The sequence below is a fragment of the Notamacropus eugenii genome, chromosome 2, assembly GCF_028372415.1.
Source record: "Notamacropus eugenii isolate mMacEug1 chromosome 2, mMacEug1.pri_v2, whole genome shotgun sequence".
Taxonomy (NCBI): Eukaryota; Metazoa; Chordata; class Mammalia; order Diprotodontia; family Macropodidae; genus Notamacropus; species Notamacropus eugenii.
Genome location: NC_092873.1, coordinates 403,516,083 through 403,530,180, shown reverse-complemented (window position 1 = coordinate 403,530,180; position 14,098 = coordinate 403,516,083). Strand labels below are relative to the sequence as shown.

Genomic DNA, 14,098 nt, shown 5'->3' with positions numbered 1-14,098 from the left:
TTAGGCATCTGCAATGGTGATTTCAACTTCTCTACCTGGTTCAGTGCTGATACAAGTGATCTTTTAACAATTGCAGAAGAACAGTGCAAATCAATAAGACATTTGTGTCTTCTCATCTGGAACTCATTCCAAGTCTTTGAACCTTCACCACATGTTTTTCTAGTTGTGATGTGAAGTGTCTTAGTGGGCATTCAAACATGTCCCTTCACTTTCAAGTTCTTTTCTTTGGCTTGTCTAATTAGGTCAGCACATACTTTCTCTAGTGATTTCCTGTTGTGGCTGAGGAGGGTGATTCGGTTCTGGTGGATGGCTGCTTTGGGCTCCACGAGTATCTTGACAATGTCTTTGAAAGCCATGATAGTGGAGCAGCTTCCTGACTGACTTATTCCTCAGTGAGAGCAAACAGTGGTGAGTCAGGAAGACAAAAGGCAGGGACTGTCCACTTCAAGTGGCAATACCTTCACAATGAGGGCCAATTAAAGATTTGAAAGTCTTCTCCATAAAGGGGTTAATTGAGGCAGAGGGAATGAATGAAAAGAGAGAAAAACAGAAGGGAAGAGATAGGACCACAGGCAGAACTTTTCTCTTTTGTACACACTGATGTTATCTAGATCTCAACCTGCAATTGGACATAAGAGAGGTAACCTTAGATATCATCCACATGTTACTGTTCAGTTGTTCAGTCATGTCAGACAATTAATGACCCTGTGGACCATAGCATGCCAATACTGACCATGAGATTTCCTTGGCAAAGATACTGGGATGGTTTGTTATTTTCTTCTCCAGTGGATTAAGGCAAACAGAGGTTAAGTGACTTGCCAAGGGTCACACAATTAGTAAGTGTCTGAGGCCAGATCTGAACTCAGGTCTTCCTGACTCCAGGCCCAGTGCTCTATCCACTGAGCCACTTAAATACCTCTCATAAGCCAAGTAGGCAGCCACATGTATGGTATGATCCAAGGGCTGCTGAAAGATCGTTCTGACCATAAACATCTCACTATTAGCTCTGCCAGTATGATAAATATCCACATTACTTCATATTTACCTGGCATCTTACAGAGGGTTATCCTACAGTTCTACCTTTTTAGGTATCTTTCAAGTAAATCATTTGGTCAACTCTTTCTTGAACTAGGTGTATTTTTCTTGTGTTGGTCTTGTGTCAACGTACATTGATCACTTGTAGCAAATTTGAGCATTTTCCTAATTTGCTTATGGATCCTAAGAGCTTTCTATTTGCCATCTCAGGACACTTTGTGTAGACCAGATCAATTCTTATAGAGACTGGGGTTTGAGGTTCTTGGATTAATGTCTTCCTCTGAATCTGATATGACTCACATTTTTATCATCAGAAATCATTGTTACCTCTGGCAATGAGACAAATAAAATGAGTCCTCAATCGTTACATCTGTTCTCATCTTGGCAAGAGATACCCCTTATGGAAGTGAAACCCAAGCAAAGCCAGAATCTCTCATCCTAGGGTATCCCTCCTAAAAGAACACTTCTATTAATCAAGTCTTGCTGCCTTGGTTGGATCCTGGAAGAAGGTTTTCGGCTTTCTTACCAATGTATTCACTTTTTACCAGATGTAGAAGAAGCACTGATTATAACACCAGAAAGTCCAAATAGAGGAATGAAATTACACGAGACCCATTCTTACACTTTATCTTTTGAATAGTGTAGTATAGGGAGGATCTATGTCTATGGATCTGGATTCAAATGCTATTTTTGATACTTACTATGTGAATAGAGGCAAGTCACTTAATACTTCTAAATTGCTTTTTCTTCATTTATTCAACAGGAATTTGGACTAAATCATCTCTGAGGTCTCTTCTTTTTTATATTAATTTTATTTATTTTTAGTGTTCTACAATCCCTACCATAAAACTTAGATATTTTTTCTCCCTACCTACCCCCCCCCCCCCACTTCCCCCAACCCTCCCCGAGATGGCATACAATTCTACATAGGATCTACACATACATTCCTATTGAATACATTTTCACTATAGTCTTGCTGTGTAGAAGAACGAAAATGAATGGGAGAAATCATACAACAAACCAAAACATAATGCACACACACACACAAATGATCTGCTACATTCTGCGATTGAATTCCACAGTTCTTTCTCTGGATGTGGAAGGCATTTTGCCTTAAAAGACCATTGGGATTTTTTTTTAAGTCCTTGTGTTCCTATGAAGTTCCAAGTGTACCAGAAAAAACTCTCACACGCTGTGGTCGTTGCTGTGCACAAAGTTCTCCTGGTTCTGCTTCTTTCGCTCAGCATCAGATCATGTAAGTCTTTCCAGGCCTCTCTGACATCTTCTTGTTCATCATTTCTTATAGCACAATAGTATTCCATTACATTCATACAGCATAATTTATTCAGCCATTCTCCAATTGATGGGCATCCCTTTGATTTCCAGTCTTTGGCCACTATAAAGAGAGCTGCTATAAATATTTTTGTACATGTGAGACCCTTTCCCATTTTTATGATCTCTTGGGGGCACAATCCTAGAAGCAATATTGCTGGGTCAAAGGATATGCACATTTTTGTAGCCCTTTGGGCATAGTTCCAAATTGCTTGCCAGAGTGGTTGGATGAACTCACAGCTCCAACAACAATGAATTAGTGTTCCAACTCTCCCACATCCTCTCCAACATTTATCACCTTCCTATTCTGTCATGTTTGCCAATCTGATAGGTGTGATGTGGTGCCACTGGGGTCTCTTCTTGCTCTAAATCTATGATCCTATGATCTGTCAGGGAGAGGATCTATTCCCCAAAGATGACATATTGGGAGCTAAGTTGTGTAACATAGAATATAGAACTTGAAGACAGGAAGACCTGAGTTCAAATTCTGCCTCAGACATTAGCTTTGTGATCCTGAGCAAGTCACTCATCCTCTTTCACACTAAAATTTCTATTCTATAACATAAGAAGATTAGCCTAGAAAAATCCTGAGCTCTAATGATCTTTCTACTCTAAATCTATGGTCTATGACTCTATGTTTCTCCTGAGGAGAACATTTCTGTGTTAATTCAAGAAGACAAAATTGATTCTTGGTTCTGGGCATCTTTTGTGTTTATAAATAGAAAAAAGAATTTATAAACTGTTTTTTTAAATTTGGGGAGATACATTTCCTCCCACCCTGTAGCTTTAATTTCATGTTGTTGTTTTCACTCATTTCATTCATGTCTGACTCTTCATGACTCCATTTGGGGTTTTCTTGGCAAAGATATTGGAGTGATTTGTCATTTCCTTCTTCAGTTCATTTTACAAATGAGAAAACTGAGGCAAACAGGATTAAGTGACTTGTCCAGGGTGACACAGCTAGTACATTTCTGAGGTTACATTTTAACTCAGGAAGATGAATCTGCCTGACTCCAAACCCAGTGCTCTATCCATTGTGACACCTAAGTGTTTTTGATTTTATGGGGTTATCCTACAATTAAGTCATTGCTTAGTTAAATGTTTATCGAGTACCTTATTTCATTGAGGCACAATGCCAGAGCCCCAGGGGATAGAGAAAGGCAATCTAGTTTCTGCCTTTAAAGGAGTGTACAGTCTCACTGGGATGGCAAGACTGCTGCTGTACATAAAAAAGTTAAGTAACAGTTGGTCAGAATAAGATGAATGGCACAGGATATAATAACAACATGAGCTAACATTCATGAGTTTATAGGAGGACTTCTCCTCCTGCACACGGATGCATTACAGGAAGGATGGCATATTTTATTTCACATTTAAGAAAACAAATGCTTTGCTTTTCATTGAGGAAATGTTGACTGTATGGACTCCATGAAGTTAATCCTGTCAGAAGACAAAGAAGAGAAGTGAGGATTTATGGAACCTGAATACAGTGTACTATATGCTGAATGACAGAGAAGCTCTCACAGTCCTTCACTAAGGAACTTGCAGGCTTATCCTTTGTACTGAATCTTGATGAATATGAGTCCTTCGGAAGGAAGGCTGAAGTGATGGAACAAGGAAAGCTCACATACTAGCAGTGATAGCAAAACCCAGCCTTCAACTGACAGGTCCCATTGCACTTATCAGGAATATGCCCCTTTGTCAATAAAAACAGAGAAAAAGCCTTTTTTCTGCATGTCACACAGCAGAGGAGATAGTCACTGGAGAGGCAATTATTGTGGAGGAAAGAGCACTGGTCTTGAGAGTCAGGAAGACTTGGGTGGAAATCCTGTTTCCATCACTCTCTGTGTAATCATTGGCAAATAGCTTCACCTAGTTTTTCATCTGTTAATGTAACTAATAAGACCATAATATCTATCTTAAGGGCAGTTAGGTGGTGCAGTAGATAGAGCACCAGTGCAGGAGTCAGGAGGGTCTGAGTTCAAATCTTACCTCAGACACTTGACACTCACTAGTTGTGTGATCTTGGGCAAGTCACTTAACCTCAATTGCCTCATCCTGGGTCATCTCTAGTCATCCTGATGAATATTTGAATGGCTGTGGAGGAGAAGTGAGCCTGGTGACCTGCACAATCCTCCCTCACTCAAAACAAAGTCAAATAGAAGGCATGTCATTATTTCTCTGATGGCATGGTCTTCTTTGGAAATGAAGGACAAACACACACACAAGCAATCTATCTCACAGGTTTGTTGTGAGCATTAAGTGAGATCAAGCTCCTCATAAACTGCTATTGTACAAATGTCAGTTCCTGCTATTATGGCTGAGTTTTATTCTTTGTTTCAGCAAAAGCCTGATCAGGTTCTTTCAATGACTCATCTCTCAGCACAAGATGGGACATTATTGAAATCTATAGGGAGACCTTCCACACTGTGGAACATTCATTCCTGTAGAAATCATTACTAATGACAGCTGACAAATCCCAACCCAATAGCGAGTTCAGTGAAAAGGTTTCTCTCTGGAATAGCATGATAACAGTCCTTTCTGGAGACAAGAGGGTTGAACTTGAAAACTCCTCAGAGTCTTTTCCTGCCCTGATAATTCTAAAACTTCTAGATAAGAGGAGAAGGAATGAATACAAGATAGATGAATTTCTTTTTCCGTTGAGGGCATGGTTTTTCCAAGAATGGAAGTCATCGTCTTATGTGGACAACTAGGTTGTTTTTAAAGTGATGGACATGAAAAATCTCATCTCCTCCTACCTTTGATTGTCTGCATAGTGTGTCTTGGAGTTTGCTCAGTAACCTTCCTGTTCTTCTATTCCCCCTTATCATTCCTTCTCCCCTTCCTTCCCCACATGTGTCTGGTGAAGCAAAATATATTCTTGGATCAGCATGTGCCAATAATCATAGGCTTGCCTGACTAGAGGCATATTTTCCTGCCAATTCTTTAAATTTGTGGTATTTGTACAAAGAAGTATAGGATTTGGAAGAGCAACCCCAGTACAGAATAAATATAAGATTTTGTACTTTTTTGTAGTTTAACTTTCTTCAGGAAATTCACTGATCATTTTTTTATATCAGGTTCAAATCAGCTTGGGATTTTCTCTCTGAATGGCTGTGTTTTTCAACATGTGCTAACATGTGTGTGTGGGAGAGACAGAGACACAGAGAAAGACAGAGACAGTCACAGAGACACACAGAGAGACAGACTGACAGAGACTGAGAGACATAAAGAGACTAAGACAGAGAGGAGAGACAAAGACAGATAGAGATTTGAATATTATTCCAAAAACAAAAAAAAGAGGTATGAAAGGGAAATGAAACGTTAATTGATCTTACCAAGAATCATAGATTCTACTTTGAACTCTTCCCATTATGTGGTTCTGCTAAAAACCTTCCATAATGCATCCAAATAACTAGTTTGTAGGAAAAAAACCCTTTTAAAAGATTATGTTTCCTTTCCAGAAGGCTGCTGGAGCCTCATCATCCTTCCTGGATGCCAGGATTTTAGCAGAAAGCTCAGAGCTCTTTCTAAAGCAACTACACACTTGGAAAAGAGATTAGTATAGTAATATAGTTCTTGTAAGCTCTAGGGGAAACACATACTGGAAGAAATTACTGTACAATTACAGACTAAAACAATAGAGGAAAGAAATTACCAATTTTTCTCAGGGGATACTGAAATCTAGGGAATCCAATAACACAAGTCTTGGGTAAATCGTCTCTCTAATGGGTAGCCCAAATGTGAAGAGACAAATATTTATCCTAGATAAGGCCCTGCATGTGGTCCTTATAAACTGAGGGTAGGGGATGGAGGGGAGAGTACTCTTATCCTACCTCTAACTTGCACTGGCAAGTTGTGTCTCCAGCACTAGACTAACTCTATCTTCCCCTCAGGGTTCTAGGATAACCCTAAGGAGATATGTAGTTTTCTCATTAATGCTGAACATTTGAGCTCCCATTCCAATTTGTTTCTCCCAAATCATTTTTCAGTGTTCATCACTCTAATGTAACTTAACCAGCTAACATCAATTACCTTTAACAAAGGAACTTTTTACTGAGAAGAAATGACAAAAACCAGAAGTACATTTACCCCCAAATACCTTGCAGCACCTTCTCTTCTCTATCACCTCTGGGCAGCTCCAGGAGAGATTGGGCACAAATGTGGAGATTGCATCATGACAAACATTCTATTTGTACTCGTAGAGACTGAACTGCCATTTACCAGTCCAACATTTTTTGATGTGATTCAATAATTTAGTCGTCTCTGACTCTTCATGATCCCATGGACCAAAGCACGCCAGTCCCTTCTATCTTCCACTATCTCTTGAAGTCTGTCCAAATTCGTGTTCATTGTTCTCATGATACTACCTATACATCTCATTCTCTGCTACGTCTGTTTCTTTTGCTTCAATATTTCTCAACCTCAGGGGCTTTTCCAATGAGTCCCATCTTGTCATTATGTGGTCAAAGTATTGAAGCTTCAGCTTGAGTATTTGTTCTTCTAATGAATGACTGCATTAATTTCTTTAAGTATTGTCTGACTTGACCTCCTTATTCGTCTGCAGCTGAGCTTCCATTCAGCTTTGACCGAACCACTTTATTAGTGCAGGAACTGTGTGTAGTTGTCCTCCATTCTACCCCAGTAGTGTATGGGGCACCTTCCAATCTGAAGGGTTCATTTTCTGACATCATCTCTTTTATCATTTTAGTACTGTTCATGGGATTTTCTTGGCAAAGATACTGGAGTGGTTTGCTGTTTCCTTCTCCAGTGAATCACTTTTTGTCAGAACTCTCCATTATGACCAACCTATCTTGATTAAACCTGTACAGTACACTCATAGTTTCATTGAGCTGCACAAACCCCTCTGCCATGACAAGGCAGTGAAGTGAGGTGGGGGGAAGGGGAAGAGACAGGGGAGTCCAATATCATAATAATGAAGAATTTGTTAATGCCTACTGATCATTTGTTGCTGACTTTTACTTCTTGTTTTTGTTAAATGTATTATAGACAGTTAAATAAAACAAAACAAAACATCATCCCCTCCTCATAACACATACATAGAAACAACTATTTGTTGAATTTACTGATGGTACATGATGGTAAGCTAGGTCCCTTGGGGCTGTATTATACTATAGGTAAGACCCCTATGTTTAAAAAACCTGTAATCTTCCATGCATTTTCTTGTCTTATACCCTGTAAAACATTTAAAGTGCTCTGGATCCCTGGATTTTGTCTTATATTTCTTGGAGAACACTTGGTGCTAGGCACATAATAGGTGCTCAATAAATCCTTTAAAGACTGATTCCTTCAATTTTACTCTTCAGATTCTAGTGCTAGCATCTTCCTTTTCTTACCTTTCCAAGCTGTTTGCTGTTTGAAGTTATATATTTATTGGCTTAGAGAACTCTAAACAAGGAAATTCATTCTCTACCAATGCAGATTAGCAACTGCTATGTAAATTATACTTTTATTAGAGAGTTGCCTGAGGCACTGGGAGATTAAATCACTTGCCCAGCTTAACCCAGCTACTATGTGTGAGAGGCGAGACTTGAACCCAGGTATCCTTGACTGGGAAGCTATTTCTTCATCCATTGTGCTATACTGCCTCTCTAGTAGTTCCCTCTAGTATTGTCAGATTTGATTTTTTGAAAAGTTTGCTCCAGATTAGTTGCCTGGATAAGTAAATATATCATTTGTAGGAATTTCATCTTGCTGCTGAGTCATTACCTAGCGATTTGACTCCTCCTTCCATTTTCTGTTTTCAAAGTTCTCTCCTTTTTCCTCCACCTTGTTTACTCTCATATAAAGCAAAATTTCTTATTTATATGGAATAGGTATCTGTGCAAACACAAAGCTTTGGATAGTGTCTTCTCTTGTGGAGAGGTTGGGAAAATCATGATGACTTGTAACGGAAGTACAATGAAGACATTATGTAGACATTCTGCAACTGGTTCCCATTTTCCAACCACTTGGTTGAGAGGATTCTTTCTCAACAGGATGAGTGGCCAAAACTTGTAACTGGCTCATACGATCTGATTTGGTGACTCCTTCACTCATGGTGAGAGACTCTATAAGAAGAGAGACCTCCAGGCCTTTCCCCCTCATTAGGTCATGTGCCCTGCAAAATGGATTTTGGTCATTGGCCTCTGCTTTTGTTCTTTTTGTTATAGGTGAAGAGAGTAGTGTCTCTGACTTTGTGAGTTTCCAAAGAGTGAATCAGAGGAATACAGGAGTTAGTGTCTAGACTGGGTTTTATGGCCAGTCCAGCTTCAATGACCCAAGGAGCACAACATGACTTTCAAGAGTGATTTACTAGCCCCAGACCTGTGGAATCTGAGCAAATTCATCTAGCAATTGTGTCTCATCAGAGTAGGAACAATGCTAAATAGAAGCTGAGCTAAGTATTCTGACCTTATTCTCGTAGAGAGTGATATAGCACAAGGGAGAGGACTCCCCCAGGAATTGGAGGGTCATGTTTGCACTGTCTTCTTGCTACATCTTGAAAGTAAATATCCTTTTGTGAAAATTATTTGATGTTAAGTTGTTAAATGGAAGTGGGACAGAGTTCCTGGAACCTAATAATGAGTCAGGAGAATGCAGTCTAGCAGGGGAAGAGACACTCAAAGATCCCTCAGGACATCTTAGAACTCTGATGTAGGAGGGTGAGAGTCGGAGCAAATTTTCTATATCGAGATGCTCCAGGAGCCCACAGGTAATGGTGTCTTGGCCTCTTGCTATTATACCTCAGTATACTTAATCTTGGAATTACAATGTATATCCCACCATTGTCAAGTGCTGTTCAGAGGATAAGAATTTTAAAAGTGACTCCTTTGTCACTGAAGAAACTACGTATTAACCCAAGGGTAGAAAACTTGCAGGTAGCCCAACTGGTTAATAGTGTATTATTTTCTCCTTTATCCCTCTTACTGCCTCATTTCTCAGAACTTTCCTGTTTTAGTTTATAATACCACCAAAGTGAGCAGGTAGCCTATATGAATTACTTTGGGGTTTATGTATTCCTGCAGTGACAACACCTGTTTATTTTTTTCCAATCTCTGCTGGCACTCAGCTTTCTACTTTTAGACCCTATTAAGTCAATACTCTGCACTGAACAACTTTCTCAAATTGAACTGGCCCTTTTGATAAACTTGGCAGTTCTTCCTCAGTGCAAACTTCAAGAGTCAGAAAATGTTTCCTAACTCAAACAGACAGGGACTGAAAAGCTCTTAATCTTCTCCTCACTCAATGTGCAGTGTAGGCATTCAGCACCCAACAATGGAGGCTAGGGCGAGGCAGAGGCACTCCAGATGCCAGGAGGATTTCCTTACATTTGAGCACTGAGGAAGAAAGAATTACTTCAGGGAGAAAAAGCATTTATTCTCAAAGTGAGCTGAATCTCAGATTGGACCAAAGTGCAGCATGTCTGAGAAGACTTAGGTAGTTTTCTTTCATCACTGTGAAGAATGCTCAAAGTCAAAAGTGTCAATGTTGGTCCATGTAGCCCACAACACTCCCCAGTAAGGTCTAAATCAGATTAAAGTATAATTGGGAAATATTTAGCAGAATAAATAAAAATACAGTAAAACACAGGCAATGTTATCATGTGGTTTTCTGAGTCAATATGCAGCCCACAGGGATTGTATTGTATGGTTTAGTTCTTCCCAATTTCTATTTGAGTTTGACATCACTGCTCTTTGTGATGGGTATGTCCTGTCTATCGGTGAATCTTTTTCTTTTTTGCTGATCCACTGAAAGGGAGTTAATTCATCAGCCACCCAGGGTATTAGTTGGTGATAATTTGCTTCTTTCCAGATTAGGAAAATCGTCCATCCCCAGAATTCTTTCACCTTCTGTGAGTGAACAACTTCCTCTGAGAGAACTTTTCAGGTGGGTTGTCAGTGAATCAGGAAGCCAGTCAAGGGACTCTATTTTGCTTTCAAGATGCAGCTCAATGTCCACTGCCCCAGTCCATCAACAAAAATTTATTAACAGTTTACTAAGCACTAGGGAAGTAAATCTCCAATGGAAATAATCTCTGCCCTCAAGGAACTGTCATTTTATAGGGGAAGATAACACCTATACATATAAGTGCAGCAAACACAAAATATAAACATATAAAAAACCTGCAGTTACCATCTGAAGTAGTTTTTCCACTCATGTGCTCCTATAGTGGTAACTGACATACAATTTTGCTTGCCACTCATACTGTCTTGTAGAGTTTTAACTTTTCTTGGGGAGTGGGATGGAGATAAGGTTGGGGAGAGGGTTGTTTTTTGATGAGGTTGGGGGTGAGGTTTTGCTAAAGAAATTCTACTTTCTCATTTCTTATAGCCTTCAGAGTAGGTAACTTTCTGACTCCATTATCAGTCTTTTTTGAACCATCCCTCTCACCCCATGCTTCCTCTCATGTTTGGTCTCATTATAAAGACCAAGAGATAGCTGAGGATACTTGGGTCAAACATGCCCTTTAGCAAGTGCCAGAGTCCAGGAAGCAAAAATATATATGCTTACCTCTATGGGAAGTGTTCCCATCTACTCCCCTCCCATGTATTTATGATTTCCCCAACTAGACTATGAATTCCCAAAAGACCTGAAGGGTGCTTATATCTCCACAAGCTTTTGTTTTGCTTTGTTTTGTTTTTGTTATTGATTTTGTCTCACTTTCTTACAGACTTGGGCTGCCATTTTTAATCTTTTCAACCTCAGTTCTGATCACTGTGCCTCACATAATTTATTTTGTTCACTTCATCAAACAATTTTTAAGGGCCTAGGTATAAAGAATTTACCTAAATACTAGGGATACAAAACCTAGAACAATTTCAGCTCTGTCCATAAGGAATTTGCTGTCTATTTGGAGGAAAGAATAAGTGCAAGAATTAGAAAATGAGCAACACAAGCAAGGAATTTTTTTGTGGGAATGAGGAGAGTACTCACAATTTCAAGTGGAGAAGGCCTCATGAAGGAGGTGACACAAGCTAAAGGAACTAAGTATTTCAAGAGGTGAGGTGACAAAGGATAACATTCTGGAAATGGGCAACAGCTTGGGAAGGCATAGATGTGGTGGATGGAATGTCATATACAATGAAAGGAAATCAGGGCTGTTTGGTTAGAGCATCGTGTGTAAATTTTGAAGTTATACTGGGAAGACATTGAAGGCAGATTGGGAAGGACATTAAAAGACAAATGGTAGAGTTTGAATTGTATTCTAGAGACAAAAGGGAGGCACTAAAACTACTCAAACATGAGGGATATTATGAGCCATTTGGTAGCCATGTGGAGGATAGATTGCAGAGAAAAGAGACCCAATGCAAAGAGTCAGATTAGGAGGCTTTTGTAACATCTTGGTGAGAGGTAACAAGGGCCTAAACTAAAGCAGGGACCATGTGCATGGAGGGAAGAAGAAGGATGTGAGATATCTTTGGGAGATACAATAAGCTAGAATTGGCAATTCATTTGGGATAGGGTGAGGGCAGTGAGGGAGAGTGAAGAGTCTAGGATTACTCAGATTGTGAACTTGAGTGGCTAAAAGGATGGTGATGTTCTAAGTGAAAATAGGGAAGTTAGGTTAGGTTTCAAGGGGAAAGATGATGAGTTATCCTGAAGAGCAATTTGGATTTTTGCTCAAAGGGTTATAAAACTGTGCATACCCTTTGAACTCTCTGGGCATAATTGTAGAATATTCTCCAAAATGGTTGGATCAGTTCACAATTCCACCAATAATGAATTAGTGTCTCACTTTTTCCATATCCCCTCCAACATTTGTCACTTTCCCTTTCAATCATTTTAGCCAATCTGTTAGGTGTAAAATGATATCTTCCCAGATCCCAGCTTAGGTGTTAGTTTTCTCCTCTTGGGTGAAGAGGAAGAGGCAGTAGAACGTGATCCAGCAGTCCTGGTGGCTGATGATAGGTCTGGCAATGTCAAACATTGTTTATGGAGTATATAGAAGAGAGGCTAGAATCAAAGCATTAACTTAGAAAGCTATAGAAATACTTCTAGGTAAGAGGTAATGAAGATCTGAACTTGGGTAGTGGCCATGTGAGTGCAGATGCTAGATATCTTGTGGAAGTAAAATTGACAAGACTTGACTGCTGATTGTATGGGGTGGGGGAATGTTGGGGTTGTCAGGTGAGGGAGAATGAAGAATTGATAATAATTCCAAGGTTGCTGGCTTGATGGTGATGCCCTCAATGGAAACAGGAAAGTCAGGAGAGGTGAGTTTCAAGGAAAAAAAAATAAATTCCATTTCATAAATGTTCAATCTGAGGTGACAGGAACATCTAGTGAAGATACTTAATAGGAAATTGTTTATGTAGGGCTAACGCTCAGGACAGAGATAAGAGTAGATAAGGAATTTGGGGAGTTATATGCATAGAGATGTTAATTGAACCCATGAGAGGTGATGAGATTTCCAAGAGAGAGAAAAGAATCTCATGCAGAGCTCTGACATATGATCACAATTAGGGGTCAGGATATGTGATAATATAGTAAGGAAGACTAAGAAATAAGTCATAAAATTCTAGGATACTGAGAACAATGTCATGGAATCCAAAAGTAGAAAGGTTATCTAGGAAAAGGAGTTAGTCAGGAGTGTCAAAAGTTATTGGGAAGTCATGAAGGATGAAGGCCTAGAATAGACCATCAAAAATGCAAGTACTAAGAATTGATGATCCTTCTAAGGAGTTTGGCAGTGAAAAGGATAAGGTACAATAGAGGAATAGCTTGAAAGGATGGCAAAGTCAATTATAGATATTTTAGGGATAGAGGAGATATGGGCATATTTGTAGGGAGCAGGAGAAGAATTAATGAATAAGCAGAAATCAAACATGTATGAGTATATGTATGAGTTCATGTGGGTATGCACATGTGTGTGTTTGTGTGCGCGTGTGAGAGAGAGAGACATAGAGAGAGAGTGTCCTAATAATAATGGGACAAACTCTCAGGAAACTGAATGGTATGTGATTAAAGATATAAGTAGAGGTGATTTTTTTTTGGCAAGGATAAAGGTTACCTCTTTCTCAGAGAGTAGAGCAAAGGAAGATAGAATGTCAAGGGAATTCGAGGTATAGAGGATGGAGCTTTTGATGGATGGCCTCAATTTTCTTGGTGAGGAATGAGATAAGGTACTTTGCTAAGATCTGAGACAGTGGCAGAGGTGATGTTCTGAGATGTGGAATAGGGAGAAAGAAGGAGATCATGACAGATGACCTCTATTTTCTTCATAAATTGGGAAGTAGGTGTCAGTGCTGAGAGAGAGAGAGCAAAGGATGGTGTAAGATGCTTGAGAGGAGAGGTTTTGAATAGTTGCTGTGGAGAATGTGACAGTCAATCAGGGAAGAATGAAAGGATTTTCAACCACCAGTAACAGTCCAGTTGAGATTAGATGGTAAATTTAAAATGGACACAATCAGCACAGTTGTGTGACTTTTAACAGATTTTAGCAGAAGTCTGATAGTGGAGGTACCCCAGAAATGAGTTTGCCAAAGTAAGAGTATCAACTAAACAAGGGATTCAAGCCTGTGAAGTGAAGCCAGAGAAGGGGTGATGGGATGAGAGAACAGGGTAAGGTAAAGGGACTGGAGTTCTTGTCAAGGACAAAGAATAGGTCTAAACAAGCTGGAATGAATTCATACTTGTTAGCAGTCCTGTAGACTTATGTCCAGGTGGCAGGGAATGAGGCATACACATAAGTTACCTTGCACATGGAGCAAGTTCTAGGATAGCAGTC

General features: G+C 39.6%; 1 pseudogene; it reads right to left on the bottom strand.

Annotated features, from left to right (window-relative positions):
• Window positions 1-356, bottom strand: LOC140524102 (small ribosomal subunit protein uS10-like; annotated as a pseudogene).
• Between the last annotated feature and the right edge of the window lie 13,742 nt (window positions 357-14,098).